The sequence below is a fragment of the Bidens hawaiensis genome, unplaced genomic scaffold, assembly GCF_021521415.1.
Source record: "Bidens hawaiensis isolate Kalapana, Puna unplaced genomic scaffold, B.hawaiensis_p1.1 tig00002866_1, whole genome shotgun sequence".
Lineage (NCBI taxonomy): Eukaryota > Viridiplantae > Streptophyta > Magnoliopsida > Asterales > Asteraceae > Bidens > Bidens hawaiensis.
Genome location: NW_027491154.1, coordinates 266634 through 284929, shown reverse-complemented (window position 1 = coordinate 284929; position 18296 = coordinate 266634).

Genomic DNA, 18296 nt, shown 5'->3' with positions numbered 1-18296 from the left:
ATTACGTGCATTAGAAAACGCCACTGATCCAGTAAGAATCCCTTTCTCCTTTGTGTGTCACCCAATGGACCCGAATAGCCCATGCGTAGAAATGCACCATCTCTGAATGGAGCTGGAAAATCTGTTGGATCATCTATAGTTTCAGCCCCGAACTGCAAAGCGGCCCTGATCTTATCTGTTGAGAACTGCAACACCTGATTGTTCACTGTGGCGCGCATAACCGGAGGCTCAACTCTACAGTCATATTCTACCATTCGCCAGAAATCTTCAATATTCGGTAGAGAAATGGGGAGAGTTGTAGTAATAGCGTGAAAGATATGATATGTGAGCGAACTAGGAAGGAGATGATCTCGCGATAATCGTCGATACCACTAGCATCCGGATCCAAAGTAATGTACATGTTGTGACCCGGAAAGAACTGTCGGTTGTTGTCACCACTTTCGTCACCACCAGCGCCACCAGCTCCTGCTACAGCAGCCATATCTGCACAGCAAACGGTCTAAGTAAGAACATTGAGGTAGCAGATCATAACTTCGCCTGTTACCAAGAGCGAAGTTATGATAACATGTTATGTACAGGCGAAGTTATCCATATGGCGAAGTTAATTACAACTTCGCCTTAACTTTAACTTCGCCTGATAAAAATTAGAACCTTTAAATTAAATAAGATAAGCAGCAGGCGAAGTTAAACATAAGGCGAAGTTGAGTATAACTTCGTCTCACCCTAACTTCGCCTGAGAACAACCAGGCTAATTAATTAATTAAAATAAGCAGGCGAAGTTATGCCTAGGGCGAAGTTGAGAACAACTTCGCCTAAACCCAACTTCGCCTGAATATGAAACGGCGAATTATTGATGTCCGATCATGGTATTGTTTGGTGAATTTGTGAATGAAAACATGAAAAGATGTTTCTTATTAAGATCTAGAAGACCAACTGAGTTAAGAACACATTAGAGACAGATTGGTTTATCACTTGTTTAATAGTTAGTATAAACAATGTCACATATCGAGTCACCACTGCCCTTGATTATCACCATTAGTATGAATTACATGTTATACCGAGCCTACACACCTTTAACACGGATTAGAAACAGATAATAATGAGGTTTGATTCGAGTTTTAAGTTCGACGTGGGTTATTTGAGGATATAAGTTCGCACGAGTGTTTGAAAAGTTGTAAAGTGTTTGACCAAAAAGACACCTTATATAGGATTAAAGATACTCAGGCGAAGTTAAAGTTAACTTCGCTTACCCTTAACTTCGCCCCTGAACAACTTCTCTTGTTAACTTTACCAGTAAGTTCGCCTATTACAAAACAAACCCTTATAGATTATATCAAAGTGCAACTTTCTTTTAAAATTCTCCGTTAAGATTTAAACTTTACGATCAAAGAACCAAGTAACCAAGTTTTAAACCATAAAACAAAATATGCAATGAAAATTTTAGTAATAAAGTAAACGGGATCAAATTTCAGTCTTGACGTGTGCTTGCATGTTTTAGAAAAGATCCGAACAGGAATCATACTAATTAAGTGACTGTCACATAGATCCATGTTCAGCGGTATTATGACATAAAGAAACAGGTTGTAAGCAGGTATAAGACTTAGTATGGTTTTCATCGCATCTGTGATATGGTTTAGATTCAATTAAGCTCAAAATTTAGATGAACATCACATGAGAGATTGTGATGCCTCCTATCTATTCTCAAACCGTATTTGGCTTTCCCCAAGTCACCCCGAGTTGACATCGACCCGTAGTGTCTTATTAAACAGTAAGTACATATCGATCTTTAGAGTCTTCTTCCCGGTCTATTTCTTGCCTCATGATTGATATTTGAAACAACAAAAGCTTCAGAAGGCTTAACAGCACACATTTTTTTTTATTTAATACTAAAGATATTAATACCGTTTCAAATAATAGACGACTGCAAGTCCCGAATCTGGATCACTGCAGGTACTTGACACACCATCTTCTCGGGAATCAGAACACTCACGGGCTCGTGTATGACTGGGTAATCACTTTTCTGCCTATCATTCGGAAAGATGTATATGGAGACATGCACAACTCAGAATGATTCTCCACATTAAATCGAGGATATTTAGTTTGTATCACTTCTACTTTTACGCACCATATAAAGCTACCATAACTTACAATGGCTGTTCTAGAGTCTTTTAGGCCTAATAACTTCACCAGTTAAGCACACAGAGTTAGTTTTTCTATCACTTTCCAAGGTTGGATCAATTTTCTTTTAAACATTTTATTTAAACTTCTTACGAAGTTATAGACTTGAAAAATTATATCATCTCCCAAACAAAAGATTTTAAATTCTATCGCCCCGATCAAGTCAAAGTCTTCAGGTAAACGGCTATCCTGAAGATCCAATGGATCAACTGGACCGACCACATACGAGTATGTGTCCTTCTAACTAAGTATGAACGACTATTTTTCAGCGAACAAATAAAAACCCATCATAAACCGCCCCGGTCACTTTCAGTCATCTGGTTAATGGCTATCCTCATAATCTACTAATAGAAGTAAGGACCAAACATATCCGAAGATGTGTCCTTCAAACTAAAGCAACCGACATAATTCTAAGCGATAGTGATGGTTTTTTTTTTAAATAAAAACGAAAAATAAGGTTACTCAGGATTGATCATCCCATTTAGCTCAACAAGATTTTGAAAACGGGATCGGTCAAACACTTTAGTAAAAAGATCGGCGAAATTATCCAACGAATCAACCTTTTCAAGCACAATTAATTTCTTCTCAGCACAATCCCGTATAAAATGATGACGAATGTCAATATGTTTAGTTTTGCTGTGTTTGACGGGATTGTTAGTTACTGAGATTGCAGCAGTGTTATCAATGCAAATAGGAGTTTGAGTGAAATTCAGATCGTAATCGCGCAATTGCTGTTGTATCCAAAGAACCTGGGAACAGCAGTTTGATGCTGCCATGTACTCTGCTTCGCAGGTGGAAATGGCTACTGAGGTCTGCTTCTTGCACTGCCACGACACCAATCTTCCTCCCAGAAACTGACATCCACCTGTTGTTGACTTCCTGTTCTGATTGCAACCTCCATAGTCAGAATCTGTGTAAGCTACCAAATCCAGTTCTCCCCCTTTCGTGTACCACAATCCCAACTTAGGCTTGCCTTTGAGATACCGCAATATTCTCTTCACTCCCTTCATGTGAGATTCCTTCGGGCTTGCCTGAAAACGAGCACAAAGACAAACTGCAAACATAATATCAGGTCTAGATGCAGTTAAATACATTAAAGAACCTATGATTGCTCGATATTGAGTGGGATCCACATCTTCATCACTGTCAGAATCAACACCCAGTTTGTGGTTGACGCAAACTGGAGTATCAAATGGGTGCTATCTTCCATCTTGAAGCGTTTGAGCACATCATGGACATATTTTTTTTTGATGAATAAACATCCCATCTTTCTTCTGATCTACCTGCAATCCCAAAAAGAAAGTTAATTCGCCCATGGCTCTCATTTCAAACCTCTTTTTCATGACTGCTTCAAATTCCTAACACATGGCGACTTTTGATGCAGCAAAAATGATGCCGTCCACATAGACTTGCACTAGTAGGAAATCTCCCCCTTTTTGACAAACAGCGTGCTGTCGATCTTTCCTCTTTCGAACCCATTCTCAAGCAAATAATCGGACAGAGTTGCGTACCAGGCACGAGGTGCCTGTTGTAGCCCATATAGAGCTTTACTCAGTTTGTACACATGATCAGGATAATCTGGGTCAGGGAATCCCGGAGGTTGTTCAACGTACACCACCTCATCGACTTTACCATTAAGAAAGACACTTTTCACATCTAACTGGAACACCTTCATTTCTTTGTGTGCAGCAAATGCCAAAAACAGTCGAATTGCCTCCAATCTTGCCACCGGAGCAAACACTTCATTGTAGTCGATTCCTTCTTGCTGATTAAACCCTTTTACTACCAGCCTTGCCTTGTTCCGTATGATTATCCCCTTCTCATCTCCCTTACATTTAAAAACCCACTTTGTACCAATAGCATTTACATTCTTTGGTTTTTAACTAATTTCCATACTTCCATCTTCTTGAACTGTGCTAACTCTTCTTGCATGGCTTCAACCCACGAGCTATCCTTTAGAGCCATTTGATAATTCTTCGGTTCAATCTGGCTGATGAAGAAGGTGTACAAGCATTCATTTATGATACCCGTGTCTTTAATGCTTGCGTAAACGCATGTGTGTTCATCCAAACTTCTTCTTGTTTGAACACCGTCAGACAGATTACCTATCACATTCTCCAAAGGGTGATTTTTGTGAATTGCAGTAGTCTGAACCGGACCGACTTCCAGATTGTTTTCTAAATTCGAAGAGAGTTCTTCAATGGGTGATTCATGTTGAGAGTGAAATGGGTTGTAGAATTCTTCTTCAGTAGAGGCATCAGGAGTATTAACGGCACTTGACGAGGAAGGTTGACGTTCATCGTATCGTGGACGTTGCACAATATTTTCCTCCTCATCATACAGAATCTGTGAAGCAATTTTCTCATCAACTTCTGCAAAATCCAAGTAAGGCATATTAAAAGATTTGAACAGTTTATCATAGTCGAGAGCTTCAGCGGGTCCCATGCTAGGCTTTGGTGATTTGTAACTCGTAATGTCAGTGTTACATACCACCTCAACCTTGTTGTTCGATAAATTAAAGACTCTTCTATTGGGTGTCCCAACAACATATCCGACTAAAATACCTTCGTCGGCTTTCTCACCAAATTTTGAGTTTGTCTTTAATATCGTACATGGGACCCGAACGGTTCGAGACCATTCAAGTTTGGCTTTCTACCATGCATGAGTTCATTACAAGTTTTATTTAATCTTTTAACAGTTAAAACACGATTAAGGATATAACAGGCTGTGGCAACAGCTTCAGCCCAGAACACCACGGGAAGTTTAGCATCAGCCAGCATGGTTCTGGCTCCTTCAATTAGCGTTCTATTCTTCCTCTCAGCCACCCCATTTTGTTGAGGAGTATACGGGGCGCTGTACTGATGGTCTATCCCTTTCTGTAAGCAGAACATCTCTATCTGGTAGTTCTTGAACTCTGTACCATTATCACTCCTGATGTACTTAACCTTTCTCCCAACAATATTTTCAACCTTGGTAATCAAGTTAATTACCAACTAAACCGTCTCATCTTTTGCCTTCATAAAGTATACCCAAGAGTATCGAGAGTAATCATCGGTCACTACCAAGCAGTATGACGTTCCACCAAGACTCTTTACATTCACGGGACCAAAGAGATCCATGTGAAGTAGGTCTAGGGTACTGACGATAGAGTTAACCTTCTTGGAGTGATGAGGTTTCTTGTGTTGCTTTCCCTTCTTGCACGACAAGCATTGATCTTCAAAGTTAAAATTCTTCAAGGGAACACCAAGCACCAGCCTATTCTTGACAATGTAATTCATTTTGCGAAGATGTATATGCCCCATTCTTCGATGCCATAACTCTGACTCAGACTCAGTTGCCTTTGACAGAAGACATGATTCTTCGGTTGTCATCTCAGTTGACCTCATATCCATTACATACGTGTTCTTTTCTCTTGGAGCTCTCATCACCACCCATGCCTCTGGTGTTTTGAAACCAGGATAAAGTACGATTGCCTCGTTTTTAGTAAAATGCACTGTGTATTCTTTGTCACAGATCTGAGACACACTCAACAGGTTATGCTTCAACTCTTCAACAAAATTTACCTTCTCTAACTTCATTTTTCCATTTGTTACCGTTCCTATTCCACTAATTCTACCTCCACTCTCTCCAGCAAAACTAACTCTTCCCCCTTGAACAGATTTCCAGTCACGTAACAAATTCTTGTTACCAGTCATGTGCCGGGAACAGCCACTGTCAACAACCCACAAATTGTTTACAGCTCGGTTCGACTGTTCCTGCACAATTAAAGAAAAAGATTAAAATCTGGGGACCCAAGACCTACTGGTCTTGGGTCGATTAAGTCTGTTGACCGGCATCCAGTACTTTGGTTGCCCAAAGTCAGTTTGAGGATGATTTCTGTAAGTTCTAAATGGAAACCTTCTCGATGATTGACTATGAGGCCATCCAAACCTTAGTGAATTAGCTGAATTATAGTTGTTGGTTTGGTGGTTTACCGGGGAAAAATGAGACCGATTTCTTTGAAATCTTGGATTAGTCCATTGTCTGAAATTTGGTGAGTTAGCATGCTTACCAGTATAATAATTACTATTCGTTTTATTCTCAGTTTTTGGAGGCCTCATACCTCTAAATTTTCTCTGGTTTAGAGGGCAATCAGCAATAAGGTGTCCTATTTGATTGCATCTGAAACAACTTCTGTCTTCAACTTTCGTTTGAACAGGTGTTGCAGATGTCGAGGTTGCATTACTACCCGTTTGTCTAACATATGGTGGGACAAACGGGTTTAGGGAAGAATTCTTTTCATTGGGCTTATATTCCTCCCCACGTTTTAGTAACACTACCTCTTCTTTTATCTCACCTGATTCGGATGACTTGTCCGAATTTGATGAGACTGAGCTAGGAACAGAAATCTCAACATTAGAAATTTGCTTACTCGTTTCACTCTTACTAACTTCAGGTTCTTTAGTCGAAATTTTGACTGGAACTGTCTGACTAATCTCAACATCAGCGGATTTCTGATTACTAGGATTATAGGTATAGTTATTGTTATACGGTGGTGGAACTTCAGAAAATCCAATTCCCCCTTTGTTAACTGGGGAACGTTGAACACTTATGATGTGATCAAGCATTGCTGAAGAATTTCTAAATTGTTCAATTTTTCTGTTTAGTTCCACCACTTTTACCTGGTAATTAGCTATCTGTTTATCTCTTTCAGCAATTAGTTTGGTTTTTTCTTCTAACACTTCATAACTAAGATCAATTACTTGTATTTTTTCAGCTAGACTGGCTTTAAGACTTCTGATATCCTTTTCACTAGCTTTTATTTTTACCGAGTAACTGTTTTCTCTAGCTTTAGTATAGTGATGATCTTCTTTTAACGTTTTAAATTGAGCGTCCAAACTAACAAACTGATCAGTTATTGTTATCAATTGATCAGACAGATTTTCACATTGAATGCAATGAAGTTCAGAACTTACCTCAGAGAGCTGATCGTTGACTTCTGCCATATATGCTTGATTTTCTCCCGTCTCCCTCTCACTTCCTCCAGTTTCGATGTTTACCAAATTCACCTGTTCGAACACTTCCTCAACTTGGATATTCCAGTTGTAGCCACCATTCTGTCTAGAAACCATAGCCCTATTCTCACTACCTCCCCCATTCTGTTGTGCAGGCCTGTTCTGACTTCTTTCGACTCTCTCATTTGTACAATCCTTAGCAAAGTAACCATTTTGTTGACAGTTGTAACATCGAACCTTTGATTTATCAAACCCTGGTCTTTCCCCAACGAACTTTCTACCCGTTTTCTTCATGAATCTCTTTACCCTTCTTACGATCATAGCCATCTGCCACTGCAGGTCCATCTCTTCCAAATCATCAGCATCAATCTGATCATAGTCTTCATCCAACGTTGCAGGGTCGACTATTTTACCTTTGATGTAGTTCTCATAAGATGCAATGAAGGATGCATAGAGAGCAAACTGTTGTTCAGCTGATTTAACACTCACGGGCATCTGAGAGTAGTTGTAGCTTGGAACATTTGACGAGAAATTACCAGTTGTGGCTTGAGGTTTTGAAGGATTACTACCTCCAGCTACGAAACATACGTCTCCATCCATATTGAGAATCACATGACCATCTCGAGTTGAGTTGGAGTTTGATTCTCCCTTTGAGTAGTAGGCAGACGATTCTGATTTTGAACTTGAACTTGGAGTGACTTTCGCACCATACATTCCCGGATCCTGAACCTGATTAGTTGGTGTCTCCTTTCGAACCATGTTAAGCTCAAAATTTCGTAACTTATTGACCGTTGTTTCAAGATCAATATTGGCAAATTCTTTATCCTCTCTCATCAAAACCGTATACATTTCCCATTTCGGTGGAAGAGCATCAAGAAGTTTCTCTACTATTTCTTATTCTTTGTATACAATGGAGTAATTGCTAAGTTCAGTCATCAGGTGATAATATCTTGTGATGATATCGTCAAGTGATTCATTTTTCAAATACTTGAATACAGAGAATTGGGTTTTTAGTAGCTTTGTTTTGGAAGCACGTATCCCCACATTACCTTCATATCGATTTTCTAGTGCTTCCCATAGCTCTCTAGCAGTTTTGTACTTCTTGAATGTATGAAGAATCTCTTGTGGAAGAGCCATTGTTATTGCTGCATGAGCTTTACTTTCTGCCTCATACATCTTCTTTTCCTCCTCTTCCATCTTATTATACTTCTTAATCTGTTCATGACCATCAAACAAGAATGTTGGTAGAATGTATCCGTCTTGAATGCAAACCCACATCTTAGCATCTTGATACTTCACGTACTGTTCAAACCGATCCTTCCATGCAACGAAATCGGTACCCTTAAGCATTTTTGAAGCCTTAGTTGCTGAACCGGCTTCAACCTCCATTTTTACCAGTTCTGTAATGTTTATTGAAGTCATAGTTGAAAGAAACACGACGCGAAATAACAAGATCGTATTTAATATTTAAACAGTGACCAGACAGCGAAGTTATAACAACTTCGCTTGTTAACTTCGTTGTGATGATAACTTCGCCTGATCCTAAATACGCTTGCACTCAACTTCGCTTAACTGCCTAACTTCGCTGTTGACAACTTCGCCTGCTCTTAACTTCGCCTTCACTATAACTTCGCTTAAACCTTATAAGTTCGCTTAAACCCTACAAACAGTGACGGCAACTTCGCCTGATGAACACAAGGTTTTTGCAGGTTTTAATTGGACGTATTGCGAGGTATGCGAAGATGTAATGGGTTATATTTGATGGTGGGAGATGGGTAGAACACAAAAACTAGGTATTTCAACGTAAACTCGTTCCGCGAATAGTCGAACGGAACAATCTTAACACCCGTGTGATAATCCAGAACCACACAATCACGAGCAAATGCTCTGATACCAATTGTAGGTTCCCAGCCGGATCAACACAGGAGTATCTCGTAACACGAGGGTGCGGAATCCCCACGTTATACGATACGAGCGTAAGATATATTAAACATTGAGACGATACGCAAACACACGTTACAATACTAATAAACACTTTTGTATTGCAACACTTCAACACGTGATATCACAAATCACAAAAACACGTTCTGGAAAAACTTCACAAAAACCAAGCCGAAGTGAGGATATATAATCCTCGACAACTTCGCCTAACAGACTAGGCGAAGTTGTCACAACTTCGTTTGTCCACAAGTTCGCCTACATCCCAGGCGAACTTGTGTGACACAATATCCAAAACCCAAACAAACAATCTAACACTATTACAGACACATACAATACACTAGATACTGAACTACTGACATTATGGTCTTAAACTGCTGTTTTACTCACTCAACATGTGTTGTTGACAAAAATATATTTTATACGCATTTGCAGGTTATCAGTTTGGTTGTTTAGCAAGATGAAAATCACGTAGAGATGTCTTTTAGGATACAAACTTAATTAATCATTATTGTAGTTTCTTTATACTTGATGTACTTAATTGTAATTGGTTCATTTAAATAAATTAAATAGATATTGTCATTTAAATAATGTTGCATGATGGTAATCTTTGAAAAGCTGTGAGCAATCAGTTCGCCCTGGCATTTCCGCCGTAGGTTGGGGTGTGACACAAGGGACAGCCAGGGTCCAGCTAAAAGGCAATTCAAAGATTTGAACGTCCACATGATTCAGGGTGGACACTCGGGTAAAGGAAAAAGGACGGACTATTTAGATGAGGAATGGAAAAACGAGCCCGTGATCTTTCCTCGGATCAGAGGAGGCCCGTGTAATAAAATCCCGTTGATAATTACTGCTCAATTTGGTCACTACAGATCACAATATGTATTATTTGATACAGGCAGTACGTCTGACATCATGTACGAACAATGTTTCGAACAATTAGATGAGGAAGACAAAGAAAGATTAAAACCAATTCGTGCTCCCGTTTCTGGTTTTGGAGGGGAGATAATGCATCCGCGTGGAGTATTTTTGTTTCCGGTAACACTCAGCGACGGAGTTCATTCAAGGACGGAAGAAGTTGAATTTTTGGTTCTACCAGCAACTTCCAAACATAACATTATTCTGGGACGAGAGGCGATTGGTGATTTCAACGCCCACCCGTCCACAGCCCACGGTGCAGTAGGAGTCCCAACAAGTACTGGGGTGGCAATAATTCATGTTAACCGACATTGTTTTGCAACCGAGAGTTCAAGACCGAGCAAGGTCCCTAGACAGGCTCAGAGGACCGAACCAGAGAAATGGGTTTTGAACAAGAAATTTCCGGACCAAATAGTCACAATTGGACCCGCTATTTCAGAAATAGTGAGGACCTTTTTGAAGCAGCTATTAACCAAAAATGTGGACATCTTCGCCTGGAAACCCGCGAACATGACTGGTGTCCCGCGGAACATTGTTGAACACAAGTTAAGAGTAAACCCGATGTTTACTCCAATCGTCCAAAAAAAGCGAAAGATGGGCCCGGAACAAACGAAAACCATGAATGAGCAAGTACAAGATCTTCTTTACGCCGGAATCATCCGGGAAAGTAAATATCAGACATGGGTAGCTAATCCGGTCACTGTCCCAAAGAGCAATGGGACATGGCGGATGTGTATTGATTTCAAAGACCTAAACAAAGTGTGCCCGAAATATTGTTATCCATTACCTGAGATTGACCTCAAGGTAGACGTTGTAGCCCCGTTTAAATTCAAATGCTTCCTTGATGCCTACAAAGGCTACCACCAAATTCGTATGGCGGAGAACGGTGAGGATTAAACAGCATTCTGAACCGATCAAGGCATTTTTTGCTATAAAATGATGCCTTTCGGATTAAAGAACGCATGTGTCACATATCAGCGATTAATGGATCAAGATTTCCAAGGTCAGATAAGCCGAAACCTGGAGGTTTACATGGATGATTTAGTAATCAAAAGCATTGAAGAAGATCAAATGTTAAGAGATATTGAAGAGACTCTTTGAAACATTAAGAAGCATCAACATGAAGTTGAATCCGGCTAAATGTTCATTTGGGATGGAAGAGGGAAAATTCCTTGGAGTCATAGTAATGGGTGAGGGCTTCAAAGCCAACCCCGATAAAGTTCAGGCTATAGCCCGCATGCCTTCACCTTCTTCCCTCAAAGAGGTTCAAACACTTAATGGAAGACTTGTAGCGCTAAACCGATTCTTAGCAAATCACGCGGCCAAGTCTTATTCATTCGTGTCAACACTTAGAAATTGCCTCAAGAAGACACATTTCAAGTGGACCGCGGAAGCTGAAAAAGCATTTTTAGAGGTTAAGAAATGCTTAATGGAGTTGCCTACTCTAACAGCACCATATGTGGGTGAACCTCTGACACTGTATTTATCTGCCTCAGATATTGCCATAGGGGTCGTACTACTGACAGATAGGAAAAATGTCCAAACACCAATTTACTATGTCAGTAGAACGTTGTCAGATCCGGAGACCAGATATTCGATGTTGGAAAAACTTGTCTTACCACTGGTCTATGCAACCCGACGGCTCTGCAGATATTTTCAGGGACATTCAATAAACGTTCTGACCGGCTACAAACTCAAAAACGTGTTGAGTAAACCGGAATTGTCAAGACGGTTGGCAAAATGGGCCATTGAGTTGGGTGAACATGCAATCGAGTATAAGCCTAGACCAGCGATCAAGGGACAAGTACTCGCGGACTTCGTCACCGAAGTCCCGCAGCACAAAGAAAAGGAATGCTTGATTGAACAACAACCCCAAGCACCTCCGAAACAAGGACAAGTTTGGTCGTTGTTCACGGACGGAGCTTCTAGCAGTGAAGGATCAGGGGTAAGCCTCAGGCTAGTTAACCCTGAAGGCCATGAGTTTACATATGCCATAAAGTTGGACTTCAAAAGTACCAACAACGAGGCAGAATATGAAGCCTTCCTGGCAGGCCTGAGGATAGCCAGCAAGCTTGGGGTGAAAAATTTGGAAGCACGGGTGGACTCCATACTGATTGCGGGACAGATAAACGGAACTTACGAAGCAAAAACGACGTTATGGCTTCTTACCTCTCGCAAGCAAAAGACTTAATCCGCCAGTTTTCCTCCTTCAACATTGTTCACATTAAGAGGAGTGAGAACAAACCTGCGGACACCCTTAGCAAACTAGCCTTGACAAATTTCGAACATTTTGCCAAGGATATTCGCGTGGAAGTCTTGGAACACCCGTCCATTCCAGAAATCAAGTTTTGGTAATTCAAACGGGCGTCGAATCATGGATGACACCGATCAAGGCTTATCTATCATCCGGAGCCCTCCCAACAGAAAAAGCTGAACCCGGAAGATTAAACACAAGGCTTTGAATTACCAATTAAACGATGGCGTGTTGTACCGGAGATCATTTCTAGGACCACTGTTGCGTTACGTAGATGCGGAAGACGCGAATTATCTAATACAAGAAATTCACAAAGGCATCTGTGGCTTGCAAAGATCATGAACGCAGGGTAATATTGGCCCGGCATGCACTTAGACGCTGTGCAAGAAATCAGAAAGTGTGATTCTTGCCAACGTCATGCCCCCAATACCTTGCGTCCCAAAAATGAACTGATCCCGGTAACATCCACCTAGCCATTCCAGAAGTGGGCTATAGACATCATGGGACCATTCCCGGAAGCCCCTGGACGGGTCAAATTTTTTATAGTGGCCATTGATTACTTCACCAAATGGGTGGAAGCCAAACCGGTTGCATCAATAACGGCATCAGGTGTCAAAAAGTTCCTCTGGGAATTCATCATTTGCCGGTATGGTCTCCCGCAAGAATTGGTAAGTGACAATGGAACCCAATTTGCTGATAGCGGACTACAAGAATGGTTGAAAGAACTTCAAGTCATTCAAAATTTTACATCCGTAGCTCATCCGCAGGCAAATGGTCAGGTCGAAAGAACCAACCGGACTATCAAAGAAGGGATTAAGGCAAGGTTAGGAACTAAACGGACAGGCTGGGTGGACGAATTGCCCCATGTACTTTGGGCCTTTCGCACCCAAAGGAATTCCAGCAACTCTGAGACGCCGTTTAGTTTAACCTATGGCACTGAGGCCATGATCCCAGCCGAAATCGGGATTCCATCTGCAAGAGTTTTATTAATTGATGATAATGATCACGAACTCCGGATGAATCTTAATTTGCTGGAGGAAAGAAGAGAAATTGCATCGATCCGCGAGCATAATTATAAGCGACAACTTCAGAAATATTACAACTCGCGGGTCAAGAAATGTGAGTTCGATGCGGGAGACTTTGTCTTCCGTAACAACGAGGCTTCCGGCCAGGAGCCTCCGGGAAAGTTGGCCCCAACTTGGGAAGGCCCTTACAAGATAAAACAAGTCTTGTCTAAAGACGCTTACAAGTTAGAAAAGTTAGATGGGATGGAGGTCTCGCGAACTTGGAATTGGGCACAACTAAAAAAGTCTTACATTTAGCAGTTTCGTTTGTTTTTATTTTGGCCTGCGTGCCCGAATAGACTAGTTAAAGCTTTGTAATTTCAGTTTATACTTTGGCTTATGCCCGTTATATGGAAAGTTTATGTTAAGACTTACAATATGTTGTAATCTTGTATTGACAAAATCGAAGACCCGGCAAAACACTTATATTATAACGTATAAAACAAAGTGTACCGGAGAGAACAAAACTTCTTATTTACTGTCAAAAGGGATTACAAAGAGAAGTACACATAAAGTTATACAGAGAATAGATCTACATCTAAGAGGCTGTGTCTTCAACCTCCTTGTTTCCAGCTTCAATATCATCTTGATCTTCTTCATCTAAATCAAGAAGAACTTTTAGCTGGTCAATGGCATCTTCCTTATCGGCAAGTTCAGATATCTGCTCTGAAATCGGAAACTTTAGAGTATCATAAGTCTTCGTCTTTTCAGTAAGAATCGCAGTAGTATCCTTGCCGTGAAGAATGAATTCTTCCGGAACTCTGCCTTCGGAGGCAAAGTTATAGCCTTCCTGAAACCCTATTTGGCGTCCGGCCTGTTTGGAGGCACTCAAGAGCACTGCAACTCAGTCACCAAGAGCATCACTCTGATGAACTTGTGTGATAACCGGTTAAGAAAAATTTAAACATAAACAATTGTGATTGTCATAAACACTTTCGGCGGAATAAAAGGCATACATACCTCAGGAATGCCCTCCGCCAAAAGCCACTTCCTATCCGACTCCGCCCGTAGTAACTTCATGTTTTGGCTGGCATATTCCAGTGATTGTTCCCGGCTTTTGGCATTGAGGTCGGATAGACGTTTATCTTTGGCTGCTGAGGCGGCCTGAAGAGTTTTTATCATCTCAGCTTGCTCCTCCAATTGCTTCTGGAGAGCAACCTTAGTTTCCTCAGCAGCAAGACGACTGGCTCTCTCAGCTTCGTAGGCTTTGAAATTCTCTTGAGCCTCAGTTAGAGCATTGAAAGCTTCCTTCTTGTACTCAAGCAGTTTAAGCTCTAATTCGTGCCACTCCTCGTTCATCACCAACTAATCCCGGGTGATCTCTTGATTGGTAGAAATAGTATTCGCCAGGTGATATGAATTTGAGTTCAGCAATTCCTAGCGAATACGGCGACGTTGTCGCTCCCTTTCTGCGGGAGGAAAACTTTCCCGCAGGTATTCAAAACATACATCCCCGTCATTCAACGTTGAATTTCGACGTAGTAACCAATGTGGATTATGAGGGGCTGTGTCCTCTTCCGCGGGAGGCGGAGAGGTCTGACCCCCATAACGGAATGCACTGACACCTCCTTGGTCTCTAAATTGATGAACATTAAAGTTTGGAGACATACGGAGGGCGTCAGGCTGACCAACCTCCCTCTCCTTTAAAGGAGAAATGTCCGTCAAATTGATCGGATCTTGAAGAGTGTTTGGTGGTGAGGATGGTGGAGTTGGAAGTTTTGAAGCACCAGAGCTCTTTAAACCAGAAATGTCTTCCGGAAAATCTTTCAAACCTATTGACATAATGATAATCACGCATCATATACGTTACTGTTTGAAAACACGATATATATAAGATATAATGAAATTACCTAAAGAGGGGTCCCCAGCATCACGTTGGTGAAGGCGTGATTCCAAGTCGACAACTTTAGCCTTCTTCTTCTTCTTCTTCTTCTTCTTCTTCTTCTTCTTCTTCTTCTTCTTAGATGGAGCAGCTTTAGTGGGTTGATCCTTACGCTTACCAGCCGCCTTAGATACACCCGCATCAGTGGCGTGAGGTTCTCTCTCAAATTTGGTATCGTCAACTACCGGGTGATCACCATCATCACCCACCGATTGTTTGGCGGCAGCTTTTGAATCCAGCTTACGGGTTAGACCTACATTTGAACGCAATGGGTTAATAGCATCAACTGTAAACCCTTCCTCGCAGAGTGATGACTCTTCACTAGATGAAAGAAGTATTATTACTCCGCGGGAAGTAGCAGCAGTAATGGGTCGAGGTTGTGGAACCCCCTCACCTTTCTAGACAAACTCCTCACCTTAAGCGAACATCGCCTCGGAAACCACAGGCTCCGGGCTAAGGGTAGTGGAGAATATAAAATTGTTATGAGTACGCTCCAAGAAAGGTACGTCCCTCGAATCGATGGGGCGGCGTACCATCATCCCTCCTTCGCGATCTAGAAGAGTGTTGAATACGGAACCCTCATCTATGCAAGAAAATTATAAAGTTAAAACAAGGAAGGATATTGAGAATAAATTAGCAACATACTTACGTTTATCCGAGTTCTCGTAATACGGTTCTAGTTGAGGGAATGGCCATAAGCGGCTCATATTTGCATGTACCATTGCCCCTTCGTGAATAGGGCGCATGGGTGTTGGCGTCTGGGTCAAAGTGTTGAACCATTTATGACCCTCGTACTCAATGACGGGGATCTCGGGGGCTGCTTCTTCCGGTTTCCGATGGGTCATCGTGAACGGGATCTTCCCGGATCCAAAAGAACTTGGATTTCCACCCATGAATACTCCGGATCCATTCAAAACCGATTGGAACTTTTCCAGTAGTAGCAAAACCATACCATCCATCACGATATGTCATTTTGTAAAAAATGGCAAACATGTTGACGGACGGTTCGTAGTTATGAGATTGGCAACAGAATTCGAAGTGACGAATTCTTAGCATCCCAAATGGGTGAATTTGGGATAAATGGAGCCCATAGGCTTTCAGAACAGATCGAACGAACTTCGTCACAGGCAGCCGAAAGTTACCCGTGGTAAAATGGTCCAGGTATACGGCCATCTTCTTCGCCGGCGGCGACGTGGCAATTGCACCTTCTATTGGACGTTCGGCTTCCCATTCCGGTGCCAGCCCATATACGTTTCTCACATCATCAAAATCCTTTTCTTTAATATTGCATCCAACCTCATGGATGGCAGGAGGATTCTTCTTATCAACGGCCATCGTAATATAAGTAACGGAGCAGAAAACACAAGTTGTGAAAATTTCAGATCTGTTAGAGGAGAAAACATGAATATGATAAGAAGGAATTCGAAAACATAAGTGGATTATGGGGTCCCCAGCCGGGACACTACCGTAGCCTACCCTGTGGACTCATCGGTTCTAGGACCCGTTAAGGAGAGTAGATCCGTGTTTCTTCAATATACAAAAGAACACCAATATTCTTTTGAACTAGTCTTTTGTGCTTTGCGCTTTTTTCGAAGTGCAAAGTAACCTACTTCTAATATATTCCTGTAAATCACCTAAATATGCACCTTGCATAATTTGAATACTTCAACTTATTTGAATCCTTCAACTTCAGGATGAGGGGGAGGCGCCTTACTATCACAGCTCTAGGATAGGGTGCTGGATAAGTAGTTATAATATGATTTCTTGAGTTTAGAATTGAAGCTCGTGTTTTCGTATACGTTTAACGGTTTACTTCATGTAATTTATTAAGTTCTAGTTATTATACACCGACTATAAAATATTGAGTAGGTTATATATTGTTGAAGCATTTCATGTTGAAATATGAGAACTTTTATATATTATCTAGCTCTTTTATTATATATATCCTAAATAGAGATGGGCAAAAAAACCGGTTGGTGAACCGGTTCAACGGTTTAAACCGAAAACCGGTTTTTACAAAACCGGTTATTTAAAAACCGGTTTGACCGGTTTAGTAACCGCCGGTTCGTATATCGGTTACAAGTTCTAGAGAAAAAACCGGTTACTGAACCGGTTATGGAAAAACCAGTTAATTTTAAAACCGGTTATTATGAAAAAAACCGGTTATTAACCGGTTATTTTAAAAAAAAAACCGGTTAATTAAAAAAACCGGTTATTAACCGGTTCTAACCGGTTTCTAAACCGGTCCTAACCGGTTAGACCGGTCCGAGTTTTGCACCAAAAAAACCGGTTAATAAACCGGTCCGGTTATTTAAAAACCGGTTTTTTTCCAGGCCAAGAAAAACCGGTCCGGTTATTAACCGAACCGGTTTTTTTAAAAAAAACCGATTTGTGCACCTCTAATCCTAAACATCTTAAAATAAAAGGCTGGCATCTATATTCTGAATTTTTTTAACCAAATGTTTGTTTTGTGTACATTGAACATAATTTCTTCACATGTTTTTTCTATGGACTGTTCATCGATCAACCCTTCTTTATTCGGTTCACACTAAATAAGTTTGAACACACTCCATGTCCATCATTGCAAAATTCGGTTGAAGCATTCAAACGCGAAATCTATGTTTGAGCAGTATTACGATACTAGCCATATGACCGTGCGATGCCACGGGGTATGCATGCAAACACGACATCGAGCGCGTAACCGGTGTTAGTACGCGACCGGTATCACATCGACATGTTTGTAACCCAACAATAGTGTTCGCGTAACGCGACATCGGATGTGTAACCGGTATCGGTAAACGCGGCATCGGATGTGTAACCGGTATCGGTAAACGCGTCACACAAAGATTGCACGTGTGCAATCCAGTGTTGGTACACGCGTGACCGGTCTGACCAGACCGTGACGAAATTAACCTTTTATGTATCATGTGTTTTGACAGTAAGCATATATGATCCATGACCCGAATCCACCCGACCCGTTTGCCGGCCCTAACTGGTAATCACGTAACACGTTACGTTTTTAAAATTAAAAAAATATAGCAATACCATACTCAAATTAAAGAGAATAA